The following is a 15,989-nucleotide window of genomic DNA, read 5'->3' on the forward strand; positions in this document are numbered from 1 at the left end:
TGAACTCTCTCTCCAAACATTTGGTCATATTTGTGCAAAGTAAGAAAGAAAGAAATTGCAGTTATATAGCACTTATCACCACCTGATGACCTCCCAAAGCCCTTTTACAGACAACAAAAATACTTTAAATGTAATCGTTTTTGTAATCTGGGAATCATGGCAGCTGATGTATTCACAAGAAGCTCCCACAGACAGAAGTGTGATCATGACCAGGTCATGTTGATTTGCGAGATAGATATTGGCCCAAGGACGCTGGGGCAGAACTCCCCTGCTCTTTTTCAAAATTGTATGACAGGATTTTTTTGCATCCATCTGAGAAGGCAGGCAAGGAATAGGTTCGATATCTGAAAGACGAAGTCTGTGGCCACCTGTGGTATTCCCTCATTACAGCAGTAGAAATGTCAGCCTAGATTACATGCTGAAATACTGAGCTTTACAGGCCAGTCACAAATGGGAATGTGGATAGTTGTACCTGTCCATTAGGGCATATGCTATGGCCCTACATGCCCCCATCTTGATTTTACAAGCAGCTGGAAAGATGTTGGTGGCCTAATTGAGCCTCTTAAAGAGGTAATTATTGTTCAATTAAAGGCATCCTTCTGCTATAACCCTGATATAACAGTGCTGGAAAAACTTGGCACACAGTTTGTAGCCAAGCCGGTTTAATCTTGCAGGCTACAAACCAGTTAGATGGGTGTACCAATCACAGTGACTCCCACCCCATATTATCTGCCTTCCCATGTCCACCCACCCTCCTTCCTGGAGTAGAATGTGCCATCAGCTAGGTCTCATATCTGAAAGCCTAGGTCTGCCTCAGAATTTCAGTTCTTAAGCCTATCTGCACTACCAGCTGTGGCAAGCACTCCTGCTTGCATTGTGGATGTTCACAACAGCAGGCCTTCAACTTTGAGGTGACACCTCATTTTTTTTATTCATTCACAGGATGTGAGAGGCACAGCATTTATTGCTCAATCTAACTGACCAAGAGACTGCTTTTCTGAACCTCTGCAGAGTGTGTGAAGTAGGGACATCTGAAGTACTCTTGGGGAGGAAGTTCCAGGATTTTGACTCAGAGACATTGAATGAATGGCAATATTGTTTGAAGACAGGGTGGTTTGTGCCTTGGAGGGAAAGGTTCAAGTCGTGGTGCTCTGATGTATCTATTGTCCTTGTCCTCTCAGATGGCACAGGTCATAGGTTTGAAGGGTACTGCCTAGGGAACGTTGGTGAGTTGTAGATGGTGCACACTGTCTGGTCATGGAGGAATCAATGGTGAAGGTGATAGATGATGCTGAATTTCAAGGGGTGATGGTCAGATTCACTCTTGTTGAAGATGAGCATTGCCCACCACTTCTGTGCAATGACTGTTACTTGTTACTCATCAACCCAGCATCAATGTTATCCAGGTGTTGCTGCATATTGACAGTGATTGCATCAGTATCTGAGGAGTTTTGAATAGTGCTGAATGTTGTGCAATCATTAGCGAGCATCCCCATTTCTGACCCTGTATGAAGGGAAGGTCATTGATGGTTGGTCTTGGGATGCTCCCTTGAGGAAATCCTGCAGAAATATCCTGGAGATGAAATGACTGACCTCCAACAACGATAATCACTGCTAAAGTTGAAACTTTTCTTCTTGTACTCATCAGAACGCGGGTCCTGCATTTTGTGCAAACGACATATCTGGGCAATCATTCCTCATTGCTGAGGAGATGCCAGTGTTGTAGCTGTACTGGAACATTTTGGCTAGGAATGTAACTAGTTCTGGAGTGCAGGTCTTCAGTATTATTGCCAGAATGTTGTCAGGCTTATACTGTTTGTAGCATCTGGTGCCTTTAGCTGTTGTTCCATACATCGTGAGGTGAATCAGATTGGCTGAAGACTGGATTCTCCAGAGAAAGCCAAGATGGATCATCCCACTTGGCACTTCTTGCTGAAGGTTGTGCAAATGCATCAGGCTTGTCTTTTGCACTCGTGTTCAGTTCCCTTATCACTGAATTGTGAAATGTCCTCCTCCAGTGAGTTGTTTCATTGTCCATCACCATTCACAATAGGGTGTGGCAGAACTGCAGAGCTTAGACCCAGTCCATTGGTCTTGGGAATGCTTAACTCTGTCTATTGCAAGCTACTGACAGAGCTTGGCATGGAAGTTGCCCTGTTTTGTGGCTTACCCAGGTTGTCACCTCATCTTTAGCTTTGGCTGATTCTGCTCCTGACATGCCCTCTTGCACTCTTTATTGAAACAGACTGCATCGCCTGGCTTGGTGCTAATTCTAGAGAGGAGGATATGCCTGGGCTAGTTCAGTACAATTCTACTGCTGTCAGTGGCCACCACAACGGATAGGGAATTTAGAGTTTCTAGGTTTTTTTTCAAGCTCTGTCCCATTTGGCACAGTGATTGTGCTAACAACATGGAATGATCCTCAATGTGAAGATGGGACTTCATTTCCAGAAAGAGTCTGCAATGGTCATTTGAACTGCTAATGTCATGGACAGGTGCATCTACAGCAGATAGATTGGTGAGGACAAGGTTAATTACATTTTCCCTCCTGTTCACTCCCTCATCACCTGCCACAGGCCCAGTGTGGCATTTATGTCCTTTAGAATTTAGCCAGTAGTGGTGCTATTGGGCCTCTCTTGAACCATCAGTACATTTGGTGTCCTTTGTCACCTTAGGTGTGTCCTCCCCAAGTGGTGTTGAACATAGAGAAGAACTGACTCATCAACTGAGGCTTGGCAACAGGTGGTAATCGGCAACTTCCTCCCAGCTGTGTACCATTGTGTCGCCACATCTGAGGTACGGTCATTCTCTTGGAATTGTACCTCCTAGAGAATGTCAGGCTATTTCTTGACTAATCTGTCCATCAACTTTCTCTCTCCTTATTTTGGCAGAAGGTCCCAGGTGTTCAAAAGGAGGATTTTGCAAAATTGACAGGGTTGCACGTACTGTTGTCTTTCTTGTTGCTTTTCTGGTGGCCTGTCCAATTCAATTCTTTTTATCAGATATTGTGGCTGGCAAAGCTATTTCAGAAGCTGTTTACACGTCAACCACATTGCTGTGGATCTAGAGTTGCATATAGACCAGATCAGGAGAGGATGACAGACGTTAGTGAAACAGATGGTTTCATGGTCACTATTAGGTCATCCAATTTAGTCATTAAATTCAAATTTCAACATCTGCTCTGATAGGATTTGAGCCCATGTCCCTTGAGCACTAGCCTGTTTCTCTTTGTTACTAATCTAGTCGCAATGCCACTGTGCCATGGTTTGAATCCGAGGGTGGAAGGAAACCGTGCCTTGTTCTAATTGAAGTGCTATTACCTGAAAAATGCAAATGGGACAAGTCAGCAAAGAGGAGGTGGGTTCATCCCCAACATTTGCACTGTGGTATGGAGGGTCCATTCTCAACATATCCAGCCCAACCACTCCATACCCTTAGATTAGAACCTTCTCTCAGGAGTTTGTGTTGCCCCCGAACCACAGCTAAAATGCTGGACATAGGGAGAGTTGTAATTATGCCACTAATTACATCTTTGCTACAAATCTCTAATTTCTGTCATCTGGCTCTAATAAAACTGCTGTTGTATTAGTTATAACATTCGCTTTCACCATGTGCTGACAACCAATGTGCAGTATAATTTTGACTACCATTTATTTCAAGGACTGCTACTTGCTGAGTAGAGCGGTACCAGCCCTTTTAAGTGTATCAGCTTAAAACATTGTCAGCACTGTTGTAAGGGAAGAAGTGCATTAGAATCTGAACCGCGTCACGTTTACCACAATACAGTGCTCCTTATCTGTTATAGGGATAGGAGAGAAAGGGTGTATGTCTCCCATGAGAAAAGGGTTAATTTATATTTTTGTCATGGCAACAATATTGGGTTTTCCTTGTAGTACTTTGCACTTTTCAAAACAAAATCTATATGTTGTATAATATTGCTACAAAATGATTGCATCTCTAAATTTATGTATAAAACTTGGTGCAGTGCAAAATGAAAGGTTACATTTATATAGCACCTGTCATGATTGCAGAATGTCCCCAAATGATTTGCAATCACTGAAGTGTTTTTGAAATATTGTGCAATGGATTACTCTGAGCTGATGGTCCATCCAAACACCTCATCTGCTGTGTCCATTGCTCTCGATGTGGTCTCCTCTATATTGGGGAGACAGGAGCCAACTTGTGGAATGTTTCAGAGAACATCTCCGACACACACACACTAAACAACCCCACCACCCTGTGGCTGACCACTTCAACACCCCCTCCCACTCCGCCTAGGATATGCATGTCCTGGGCTGCCTCCACCACCAAACCCTAGCCATCCGATGCCTGGAGGAAGAACTCCTTATCTTCTGCCTTGAGACCCCCAAGGAATCAAAGTTGATTTCACCAGTTTCCTCATCTGTCTTCCCTCCCACGTTATCCCAGATCCAACCCTCCAACTCGGCGCCACCCATTTGAACTGTCCTACCTGTCCGCCTTCCTTCCCACCAATCCATTCCACCCTCCACTCCAACCTATTACCATCACCCCCCACTTTCACCTACCTATTGCATTCTAGGTACCTTCCCCCAGACCCACACCCCTCCCATTTAACTCTCAGCCTCCTTGGTCCCCACCATTCTTTCCCCCATCCCTGATGAAGAGCTTATGCTCAAAACATTGACTCTCCTGCTCCTCGGATGCTGCCTGACTGGCTGTGCTTTTCCAGCGCAACACGTTTTGACTCTGATTGCCAGCATCTGCAGTCTTCACTTTCTCCTCCTGATGGTACTACTGGACAAGTCAATTCCCAGAAAGAAATCTGGCCTGATAGATTTTTTTTGTATTCTAATTAACATGGTGGTCAGTCACTGAAACATACTCACACATGACTGCAGAATTTCTTTAACTGCAGAATAGAAATTTATTATACAAAATAAGTATGTGAGAAAAACAAACTATCTAAAGACCGAATGCAATTAGAAAGACTTATAACAGTGCAAACTAAAGTTTGTCTGTTTCCTTACACTATCTTTCATAATGACTCAATTCGAGGGACATCATCCCTCTATTTTTAATTTGTAAGTTTGAGTTAATTCCCCAGTTTCTTTGCTGTGAATAATGAAGTTTCCTTACATGATTACTTACAAAATTGAGAGTTTAGACTTTCTCAGCTTTTAACAATCTGCAGATTTCTAACCAAACGTTTCTTGTTTGGAAGTTGCACAAACTAAACCTTTCTCATGAGCTAATTTATTCCCTGAACTGCTTCAAAAAAACTTCCTTTCCCAAGGAGAAGCTTCTGATCCCAGTCAGGTCTTCTCTAAAGCACCCCAAATATTTTCAATTTCATCCTGAACTCCAATGAACCCTTGATTATTCCAAGCTGAAAACAAGCTAATGGCTTTTCCAAGCTTACCCAACAGAGTAATTCGGAACAGAAGTCGGCCATTTTGCTCTATGAGCCTGCTCCACCATTCGCGATGATCGCAGTTCATCCAACTCAGTACTTGTTCCCACTTCCTCCCCAAGCCCACTGAACTCTTCAGCCCCAAGAATTATATCTGAATCCTTATGGAAAATATTCAATGTTTTAGCTCAACTGCTTTCTATGGCTGAGAATTCCACAAGCTCACCACCCTTTGGGTGAAGAAATTTCTCCTCACCTCAGTCCTACATGATCTACCCCATGTCCTTAGACTGTGACCACTGGTTCTGGACTCCTTGGTCAACAGGAATATCTTCCTGCATTTACCATGTCCAGTCTGAATTGTGGGAGTTGAACCCATGCTGTCAGTCTGCGTTGCAAATCAGCCATCCAGCCTCCTCAGCTAACCAACCCTCTAGGAATATGCAGTTCGCCATGCACAATAAATCACATATAGCACATCGTCACACAGGATCCAGGAGTAAATCTGGTGTAGAGGCTTAGGAGAAATGTTCTTATTAACTTTCCGATACAAGCTGGTCTATTATTGCGTTCTTAATCAAAGCAGCTCATTCGTCAGAGATACATAGGAATGATATCAGACCTGAATGGTGAAATTCATCGAGCAAGGCTCACAAGCTGGAGCTTATTTTCCTTGAGAGGATTCAAGGTTGACCTGGTAGAAGTTGTGAAAGTTGTGAACAAGCTCAGTGGAGGTGGGTGTAGAGAATTTGTTTCCATTTTTGGTGAGAACTTTGGGAAATTAGGGTCCATAAGTAAAAAGTAGTCGCTAATATATCTAACGAAAATACTTCATTTGTAAACTGGTTAAACGTGGAATTGCTACCAGAAAGAGTGGTTGAGGAGAATAGCACAGATGTATGTAAGAGGTTGCTGGATAAATGGAAGAGGGATAAGGGAATAAAGAATATGATGAGATGAGGTATAGAGGTATGGGTAGAGTCTTTTGTGCAGCACAAGCCCCAATGTGAACCAGTTGGGCTGATTGACCAGTTTCAGTGCTGCAAACCCAATGTAATTCTCTGTCAGATCGTGATAATTTCTTGGAGTGCAAAGAATTTTCCTGTGTTTTTTTTTCATGATATTTACTTCATCCCATTTTAACAGTTATGGTGATATGGATCCATTAGTATGGCAGACTGGCAAGTTATGTTCCATGTTAAATATTTAACAAATCATCAGCAATGTTGAATATTTCTTAAATGTTCATCACAATTAACAAATATTCTATGAATAAATCCAATTGGAAATCCATGAGAATGGTGAGAATGTGGAACTCACCACAACAGGATGATGTGAATAGAATAGATATATTTAAGGGAAAGCAAGAAAGACACATGAGGAAGAAAGAAAAAGAAGAAGAGACTATGAGGGTGAGATGAAGACTAGTGTGATGAGTGTCACGTGGAGCATAAAACAACTGGGCCAAACTGCACTAAGTTTTATCTAAGTTTAAGTAGTGAGATTGTCGAACAATTGTGCAGTTTAGGCCTATACTCTTGAGTTCAGAAGAATGAGAGATCTAATTGAGGTATACAAGATGCTAAAGGGGATTGATGAAGTGGGGGTAGGAAGGAAATTTCTTCATATGCAGCAATCTAGAACAAGAGATCATAGTTTTAGAATAATGGGTAGCACATTTGAAACCCTTCTTTCAAAGGGACATAAATCTGTGGAATTCACTATCCCAGAATATGATGGACATTGTCTATCTCCTCAAGTTTACTCATTTTTAATTAGCAATGGGTTGAAGAGCTATGGGGTGTTATAAGCAAGAAATTGAATTTGAGGCCAAAATGAGATAAGCCATGTTTGTACAAAGTGGTGAGGTAGGCTTGAGGGGCTAAATTGCCTCCTCCTGCTTCTAGTTTTAATGTTTTTTTTTATTACACATGTGCAATCCTGGTTTCAACAGCAGTTCATTTTCAGTTTAATACTTAGATCAAATAAAAGCACTGGGAAATATAAATGTATTAACTTTTGACATTGAGTAGATTGTAGGTTTTTAATCCATCCAACTTTATTTTTGTGGAAATAAATCTGGGAGGTGACATGAAGATGTGGAACTGCTCTGAAGTCTGATCAGTGAGGCGAATGTAGATTGCCTTTGTATTAACAGTGTTGTCATGGAGCAACTTCTGAGGACACTGCTAATCAATAATAACGTGCATTTATGTAGGAAAGTAAATTTTATTTTAGTAAATTTCCCAATATCATTTTACACTGTTAACAATCTCAGCAGTGAGATTAGAAATTGAGAAACAATTTAATAAACCCCGAAGCACTGTGGCCTAATTTACAGTGACCCAATGACATGGGCTGCCGGGAAGGGTAAGTTTTCCCATTTGAAAAGGGACTTACCTCTGGAGTTGGGCCTCCATTTTATCAGAGCGGCGAGGAGAGAATGTGGAGTGAAGCGAGGGCTGCCTGGAAGATAAGGGCATAATTTATATTTGGGCAGTAGCTAAACCCGAGACACTACACGTTTAGTATCTCCCTCCCATCTACCCCCTCCTCTAACCTGAAGAAAAAGACTCTAAGGTAAGGCTTTTATTTTTTCTTTATCTTTCTTTTTCATATATTTAAGTGCATTGTTTGGTTTAGTTAGTTCATATAAAGCTAAGCTTACAATGGCAGGCAACCTCAGACCCGTGGCATGCGCCTCTTGCTTGATGTGGGAGCTTAGAAACATGTCTGACATTCCTGACTCTTGGACTTGCAAGAAGTGTGTCCAGCTGCAGCTCTTGTTTGACCGCATGATGGCTCTGGAGCTGTGGGTGGACTCACTGTGGAGCATCCACGATGCTGAGGAGGTCGTGGATAGCATGTTTAGTGAAGTGGCCACACCGCAGGTTAGAATTGCTGAGGGAGACCGTGAATGGGTGACCAAAAGACAGAAAAAGGGTAGAAAGTCAGTGCAGGTGTCCCCTGCGGTCATCTCCCTCCAAAACAGGTATACCATTTTGGATACTGTTGGGGGAGATGGCTCACCAGGGGAGGGAAGCAGTTGGCAGGATCATGGCACCGTGGCGGGCACTGCTGTTTAGAAGGGCGGGAAAAAGACTCATTGGGTCATAGTCATAGGGAATTCTCTTGTAACGGGAGTAGATAGGTGGTTCTGTGGCTGAAATCAGGACTCCCAGATGGTATGTTGCCTCCCAGGTGCTTGGAGCAGGGATGTCACCGATCGGCTGCAGAGCATTCGAAAAGGGGAGGGTGAACAGCCAGTTGTCTTGGTGCATATAGGCACCAGCGTTATAAGTAGAAAACGAGATGAGGTCCTGAAAAAAGAATTCAGTGAGCTATGAGAGAAATTAAAGAAAAGGACCTCAAAGGTAGTGACCTTGGGATTACTACCAGGTGCCACGTGCTAGCCAGCATAGAAATGAAAAAATAGGCAGGATGAACACGTTGCTTGAGAGATGTTGTAGGAGGGAGGGGTTCAGATTTGCTGGTTCTGGGGAAGGTGGGACTATTACAAAAGGGATAGTCTACATCTGAACCAGATCAGAACCAATGTCCTTGGGGGAGTTTTGCTACTGCTGTTGGGGAGGTTTTAAACTAATGTGGCAGGGGGCTGAGAACCAGAAGAGAAAACACGTAGGGTAAGGTGGAGACTAAGACTTATGAAGATAGCATTAATAAAGGGAAGAGTAGGCAGAGAACAGATGAGCGCAAAACATTCTGGTGGCATGAAATGCATCTACTTTAATGCAAAGAGTATAGTGCGTAAGGCAGGTGAACTTAGGGCTTGGATTGGTGCCTGGGAGTATGATGACGTTGCAATCACAGAGACTTGGTTGAAGGAAGGGCATGATGATTGGCAATTAAATGTTCCAGGATATAAACGCTTCAGACAGGATAGAGAGGGAAGTAAAAGGGGAGGTGGAGTTGCATTGCTGGTCAAGGACGATATCACGGCTGTGCTAAAGGAGCACACCATGGAGGTCTTGGGTAGTGAAGCATTATGGGTGGAGCTGAGAAATAAGGGTGAAGTCATACTATTGGGGCTGTATTACAGGCCTCCCAACAGTGAGCGTGAGGTAGAAGAACAAATAGTAAACAGATTATGGAAAGATGTAGAGACAATAGGGTAGTGGTGATGGGCAATTTTAATTTTCCGAACATTGACTGAGACACACTTAATGTCAGAGGTCTGGATGGGGTAGAATTTGTAAGAAGCATCCAGTAGAGTTTTCTAGAGCAGTATGTCAATAGTCCGATGAGGGAAGGGGCCATATTGGACCTGGTACTGGGGAACGAGCCAGGACAGGTGGTAGAAGTTGTGGTGGGGGATTTCTTTGGGTACAGTGACCACAATTCTGTAAGTTTTAGAATACTCATAGATAAAGGAGAGAGTGGTCCTAAGGGAAGAGTACTAAACTTGGCCAAGGCCAATTATATCAAAATTAGGCAGGAGTTTGGACATAGCTATTTGAAGGAAAGTCCACATTTGAGATGTGGGAGGCTTTCAAAAAGAGTGCAGGATAGGCATGTCCCGTTGAAGGGAAAGGATAGGAAGGGCAAGATTCGTGAACCATGGATGACAGGAGAAATTGTAGGACTGGCCAAGAGGAAAAGGGAAGCATACATAAGGTCTAGGCCTAAGAACAGAACGAGCCCTGGAAGAATATCGGAAGAGTAGGACAAGTCTTAAATGAGGAATCAAGCAGGCCAAAAGGGCTCATGAAATAGCCCTAGCAAGCAGAATTAAGGAGAATCCCAAAGCATTTTATTCTTATATGAGAAGCAAGCGGGTAACTAGAGAAAGGATTAGTCCACTGAAGGATAATGAAGGAAGGCTATGTGTCGAACCTGAGAGAATGGGTGAGATTTTGAATGATTACTTACAGTGTGGAAACAGGCCCTTCGGGCCAACAAGTCCACACCGACCCGCCGCAGCACAACCCATCCGGACCCATTCCCCTACATTTACCCATTCACCTAACACTACGGGCAATTTAGTATGGCCAATTCAGCTAACCTACACATTTTTGGATTGTGGGAGGAAACCGGAGCACCCGGAGGAAACCCACGCAGACACGGGGAGAATGTGCAAACTCCACACAGTCGCCTGAGGCGGGAATTGAACCTGGGTCTCTGGTGCTGTGAGGCAGCAGTGCTAACCACTGTGCCACCATGCCGCCCACTTTAGATCAGTATTCACTGAGGAGAGGAACATGATGAATGTTGAGATTAGAGATAGAAGTTTGATTAGTCTGGATCATGTAGACATAAGTAGGGAAGATGTATTGGGAAGGCTAAAGGTTATTAAGATGGACAAATCCCCGGACTGGATGGGATCTATCCCAGGTTGCTGAGGGAGGCGAGCGAGAAAATAGCTGGGGCCCTGACAGATATCTTTGTGGCATCCTTAAATACAGGTGCTGGAGGACTGGAGGGTTGCTCATGTTGTCCCCCTGTACAAGAAGGGTAGTAGGATATTACGGGTAACTACAGACCAGTGAGCCTGACATCGGTGGTGGGAAAGTTGCTGGAGAGGGTACTGAGGGATAGAATCTTTTATATTTAGAAAAGAATGGGCTTATCAGTGATATGCAACATGGTTTTGTGTGGGGGAGATCATGCCTTAGCAACTTAATAGAGTTCTTCGAGGAAGTGACCAAGTTGATAGATGAAGGAAGGGCTGTTGATGTCATATATATGGACTTTAGTAAGACGTTTGATAGGTTCCCCATGGTAGACTAATGGAGAAAGTGAAGTCACATGGTGTGCAGGGTGTTCTAGCTTGGTGGAAAAAGAACTGGTTGAGCAACAGGAGACCGAGAGTAGTAGTTGAAGGGAGTTTCTCAAAATGGAGAAAGATGACCAGTGTTGGGGCCATCCCCGCCATGGAGTCATAGTCAGAGATGCACAGCACAGAAACAGACCCGTTAGTCCAACTTGACCACGTCGGTCAGATATCCCAAACTAATCTAGTCGTATTTGTCAGCATTTGACCCATTGACCCTCCAATGCCTACTTAAGGGCACAGGGGTCAGTGTTGGGGCCACTGTTGTTTGTAATATACATAAATGATCTGGAAGAGGGCACTGTTGGTATGATCAGCAAGTTTGCAGATGACATGAAGATTGGTGGAGTAGCAGAAAGCATAAGGGACTGTCAGAGAATACAGGAGGATATAGATAGACTGGAGAGTTGGGCGGAAAAGTTGGCAGATGGTTTTCAATTCAGACAAACGTTAGGTGATGCATTTAGGCAAGACTAATTCTAGAGTGAATTATACAATAAACGGAAGAGCCTTGGGAAAAGTTGATGGGAAGAGAGATCTGGGAGTACAGGTCCATTGTACCCTGAAGGTTGCTACACAGGCGGATAGCGTGGTGAAGAAGGCATATAGTATACTTGCCTTCATTGGACAGGGTATTGAATATAAGAGCTGGCAAGTCATGTTAACATTGTATAAGACATTGATTCGGCTGCATTTAGAGTACTGTGTACAGTTCTGGTCACCACATTACCAAAAGGAGTGGGCGCTTTGGAAAGTGCTAGCTGTGAAGAAAGGTTGAGTAGGTTAGGTTTATTTTTCATTAGAAAAAAGGAGATAGAGGGGGGACCTTTTTGACATTTATAAAATCATGAAGGGTATAGACAGGGTGGATAGAGACAAGCTTTTTCCCAGCGTGAAGGATTCAATAATGAGAGGTCACGCTTTCAAGGTGAGAGGTGGAAGGTTTCAGGGGGATATACGTGGCAAGTACTTCACACAGAGGGTGGTGGGCATCTGGAATGCGTTGCCAGCAGAGGTGGTAGAGGCAGGCATGGTAGATTCATTGAAGATGCGTCTGGATAAATGCATGAGTAGGTGGGGAGTAGAGGGATACAGATGCTTAGGAATTGACCGACAGGTTTAGACAGTACATTTGGATCGGCTCAGGCTTGGAGGGCCGAAGGGCCTGTTCCTAGGCTTTAAATTTTCTTTGTTCTCTTTGACAAAACAATTTACATTGTGAAACCAAAGTGAGGAAAGGTTCGGAGTCTGTAACAACAATGTGCATTTGAACTGTGATTTTAACATCATAAATCATACCAAAGTCCTCCACAAAAGTCTCAGCAAAAGAAAATATTCACATAGCTTGGTCAGAAGGGGAGATTTCAAAGGACTATCTTCCATTAGAATCAGGTAGAGAGGTGGAGGGGTTTAGAGAGGAAATTCCAAAGCTTCGGGCCACAGGCAGTTGAAAGCTTGGACATCAATGATGGCATAATTTAAAACTGGAGTTGCTCAACAGACGAGACTTAAGAGAGTGCCGACATGGTAGCAGATTGCTGATGCAGTAGGTTATTGAGAAAGGGGGAGGGGGGGGGAAAGCCATGGAGAGATTTGGAAACAAGTTGAGAATGTAGGTGAAAACATGTTTGTAACTGAAAACGCACACTGGATAGCATCTGAACCAGAAGGTCCAGATTTGACTCCCACTTCAGGATCTGATAACGAGGGAAGGTGCATTCTTAAAACGGCCAAGCAAGTTATCAATCATCAGAAATTTGCTGTACTGTGATCATGTCTGCACCAGAAATCCACTCACTGCCTTCAAATGGAGCAAAAAATGGATTTATTCTTTAGATAATTTTCAAAATCCATCACAGCTTTATGTCCAGACTGGAGAACAAGCAATGGCCAAGAAAGAGTAAAATATACCAATCAACCATTGCTGGTGCTCACTTTTTTAACAATTGGCCAATCATGACTGATGAGCAACTTAATATCACTCCTTGGAAAATTGAAACAAAAGCAACAAATTAAAATTTGACTCCTTCTAGTAGCCTGCATGTGCCACGTACCATCTTGTTTGGGAACTCCCTTATCTTTCCGTCAATTGTGGCTGGATCAAGATCCTGGAACACCTATGTGAACAGCATGTCCCTACATGATATGGACTGCAGGGATTCAAGGTGGCAGTTTACCATTACCTTCATAAGGAGATATTGGGGATAGGCAATAACTGCTGGTCTAGCTAGTGACGCACCCATTCTTTGAATAACCGTTTTTTTTACAAACACAACCTTGGTGAGATTGAGTTTCACTTGGTACCCGTGCTGACTCCAGACTAAAAACATTACACGCACTTAACTGCAACATGAACTAGCTCCTTCTTCTGAGGAAGTCCCGAAAGACCTAAGATAATTTTTTTCTACTCTGGAATGGTGTGTCCTGAGATGACTAAACCATCCAATGCTGGATCCTGTACACCCTGCCACAGTGGGGCGGCTGATGTTGAGGTGTCTGGGTTCTATGCTTAGGTTTTTGTGTATTCATTCCATTGTTTTCACTTGGCCTCCATGTAAGCCTAACTGGTTGGCATCTTGGCTGATGCTTATTCTCCCCATTGGACGCAAACCTGTAGTGAATTTTGAAAATTATCTAAAGAATGAGTACCTTTTCTAGCTCTATTTGAAGGAATGAGTGGGTTTCTGGTATAGCCATGATCACAATCCAGCAGATTTCTGTAGATGGTTGATAACTTGTTTGGTTGGTTTGAGAGTGCATGTTCCCTGGCCATCAGATCCTGAAGAGGGAGTCAAACCTGGACCTTCTGGTTCAGATGCTATCCAGTGTGCGTTTTAAGTGTGAATATTTTCTTTTGCTGAGACTTTTGTGGAGGACTTTAGGATGATTTGTGATGTTAAAGTCACAATTTAAATGCACATTGTTGTTACAGACTCTGAACTTTTGTTCATTTTGGTTTCACAATGTAAATTGTTTTGTCATTGGGTCACTGTAAAACTGACCACAGCTTTATATGTTTAGCGGGCTTGTCAAATTGTTTCTCAGTTTCAAATCTCACTGCTGTCATTGCTAACAACCATTGCCTCAATGTTAACAGAACTGGTAGAATGATCTGATAGCTTTCAAGCTGTGCAGTTTACATTGACTAATGCTGATATGCCCTCACCCTCACATAATTCTTTTATCACGTTAAAGTGATACTGCCTTTATGTAAAAGTATTTGAAAAATTTATTTTGCTTAAAAGAGCAAATGTAAGAAGAGATTTGTCACAATACTATCAGCTGCAAGACATGTGATGATATGTTTTCCTTTGTGTCTTTGTTAACAGGAGTGTTTGTCAGAAATCTTTTCATGCAATGACAGCATTCTGTTTTGTTCCATAGAATTGACAGCATAGAAACAGGCCATTCAGCCCATATTGACTCTTTTCTTCATTTCACATGAGTTTCCTGTCACTAAATAAAGTGGTATTGTTATAGCTATGAACAGCTGAATCTCCGATAGACATACACTTATCTCTGAATCATAAAGTTTTGCCTGCAGGACCCTCTCTGTAATGTTAAGCACAAAATACAAGGCTACCATACTCCAGTACAGCCTCTGGGAGTACTGTGTAGCTGGAGGTAGCGCCTTTCAAATTAGATGTTAGACTGTGTCCCTATCTATTCTCTTGGGTTAAAAGATGCCACAGACGAACCAGCAAGGCCTCCTTGGTGTTATGGAAATGTTTGTCCCTTCGCCAAAATCATGAAACCAGATTATCTGGACATTATCAGATTGCTTTTTGAGGGAGCTTGCTGTGTCCACAATTGGCTGCTGCATTTTTTTACATGATGCCCTTATTCAAAAGTATTTCATTGGTTGGAAGGAGTGCTGAAATGGCTAGTGGTTGTAATAATGAGTTTTTTTTCTTGCAAACAGGCTCTTTGTTCCATGGCATTATGGTTGCTGTTTCTGTCACACTCCTCAAATATAAATATATTTGTCATGGATATGGTTGTCACATGCGAAATCAAACAATTTGAAGAAAAAATGTTGCAAGAAATTCCTGATAAAGTAATCATAATTTAACATATTATCGCAAGGGAGTTGGCAGTGTTTTGTTTAGAAAAGGAACATATTTTTAAAAATTCAGTAAAAACTCATTCAAATTCTTTAAAATGGAATTTTGTATATGATGTGTGTGCAACTTCTGACAGAATAGGACTATTTCAGACTATTATGAGTGATAGAATTATCTATTGTCATAGATCTGCACAGAATGGTCAATTTTACATTTTCGTTATCTTTCAGAAATCTGGAAATTTCTTTCCCTCAAAAGATGCTGAGAGTGAGGGGGTCAATTAAAATTTGAAAAATGTGGATGGAGAGGTTTTTCTTGGTTAAGCGTATTTACAGTTATGGGGGCCATTCAATGGCTTCTTCTTATATTGCTGAATCTTTTTAGCCCTGCTATCCAGCTCAATCAATCACCTCTCTTATTTACCTTCATATTTTTGCTGTGGTTTTATCTGATGAAATTTATTTTATACTTGTTTTTGAAAGGCAAACACTGAGTGCATGAGGAAAGTGTAAACATACAACCTGAAGAAAGAGACCGACTGAGACATGCACAGAGTGGTAGGTCCATGTACTGCAAGGATAGGAGACATTGAGATAAAGTATCTGAGGCAATAACCTTCTCAGACCAAGAGGAAGTGAATGAGGGGTATGCAGAGAGATGTGTGTAGTGCTAAATGAAGTAGACAGTGGGAGTTGAAGGGACCTGACAGCTGCAGGAAGTGAGATAAGGAATTTTTATTTTG

At 42.6% G+C, this 15,989-nt stretch overlaps 1 protein-coding gene across 8 annotated transcripts in view; it reads left to right on the forward strand.

Annotated features, from left to right (window-relative positions):
* Positions 1-15,989, forward strand: part of bnc2 (basonuclin zinc finger protein 2) — a 568,898-nt gene that overhangs the window by 331,122 nt on the left and 221,787 nt on the right. Inside the window, exon 1 of one of the 8 annotated variants that reach the window (XM_087995436.1) lies at positions 2,674-2,796. The exons of the other annotated variants lie outside the window; for them this stretch is intronic. The gene's annotated coding sequence lies outside the window, so the exon portion shown is untranslated. Of the gene's footprint in view, positions 1-2,673; positions 2,797-15,989 lie in introns of those variants that run through there. 8 annotated transcript variants of the gene reach the window in all.

The sequence above is a fragment of the Chiloscyllium plagiosum genome, unplaced genomic scaffold (genome assembly GCF_037043375.1).
Source record: "Chiloscyllium plagiosum isolate Xiang-an unplaced genomic scaffold, Cpla_swu_hap1 HiC_scaffold_2, whole genome shotgun sequence".
In the NCBI taxonomy this organism is placed as follows: Eukaryota; Metazoa; Chordata; class Chondrichthyes; order Orectolobiformes; family Hemiscylliidae; genus Chiloscyllium; species Chiloscyllium plagiosum.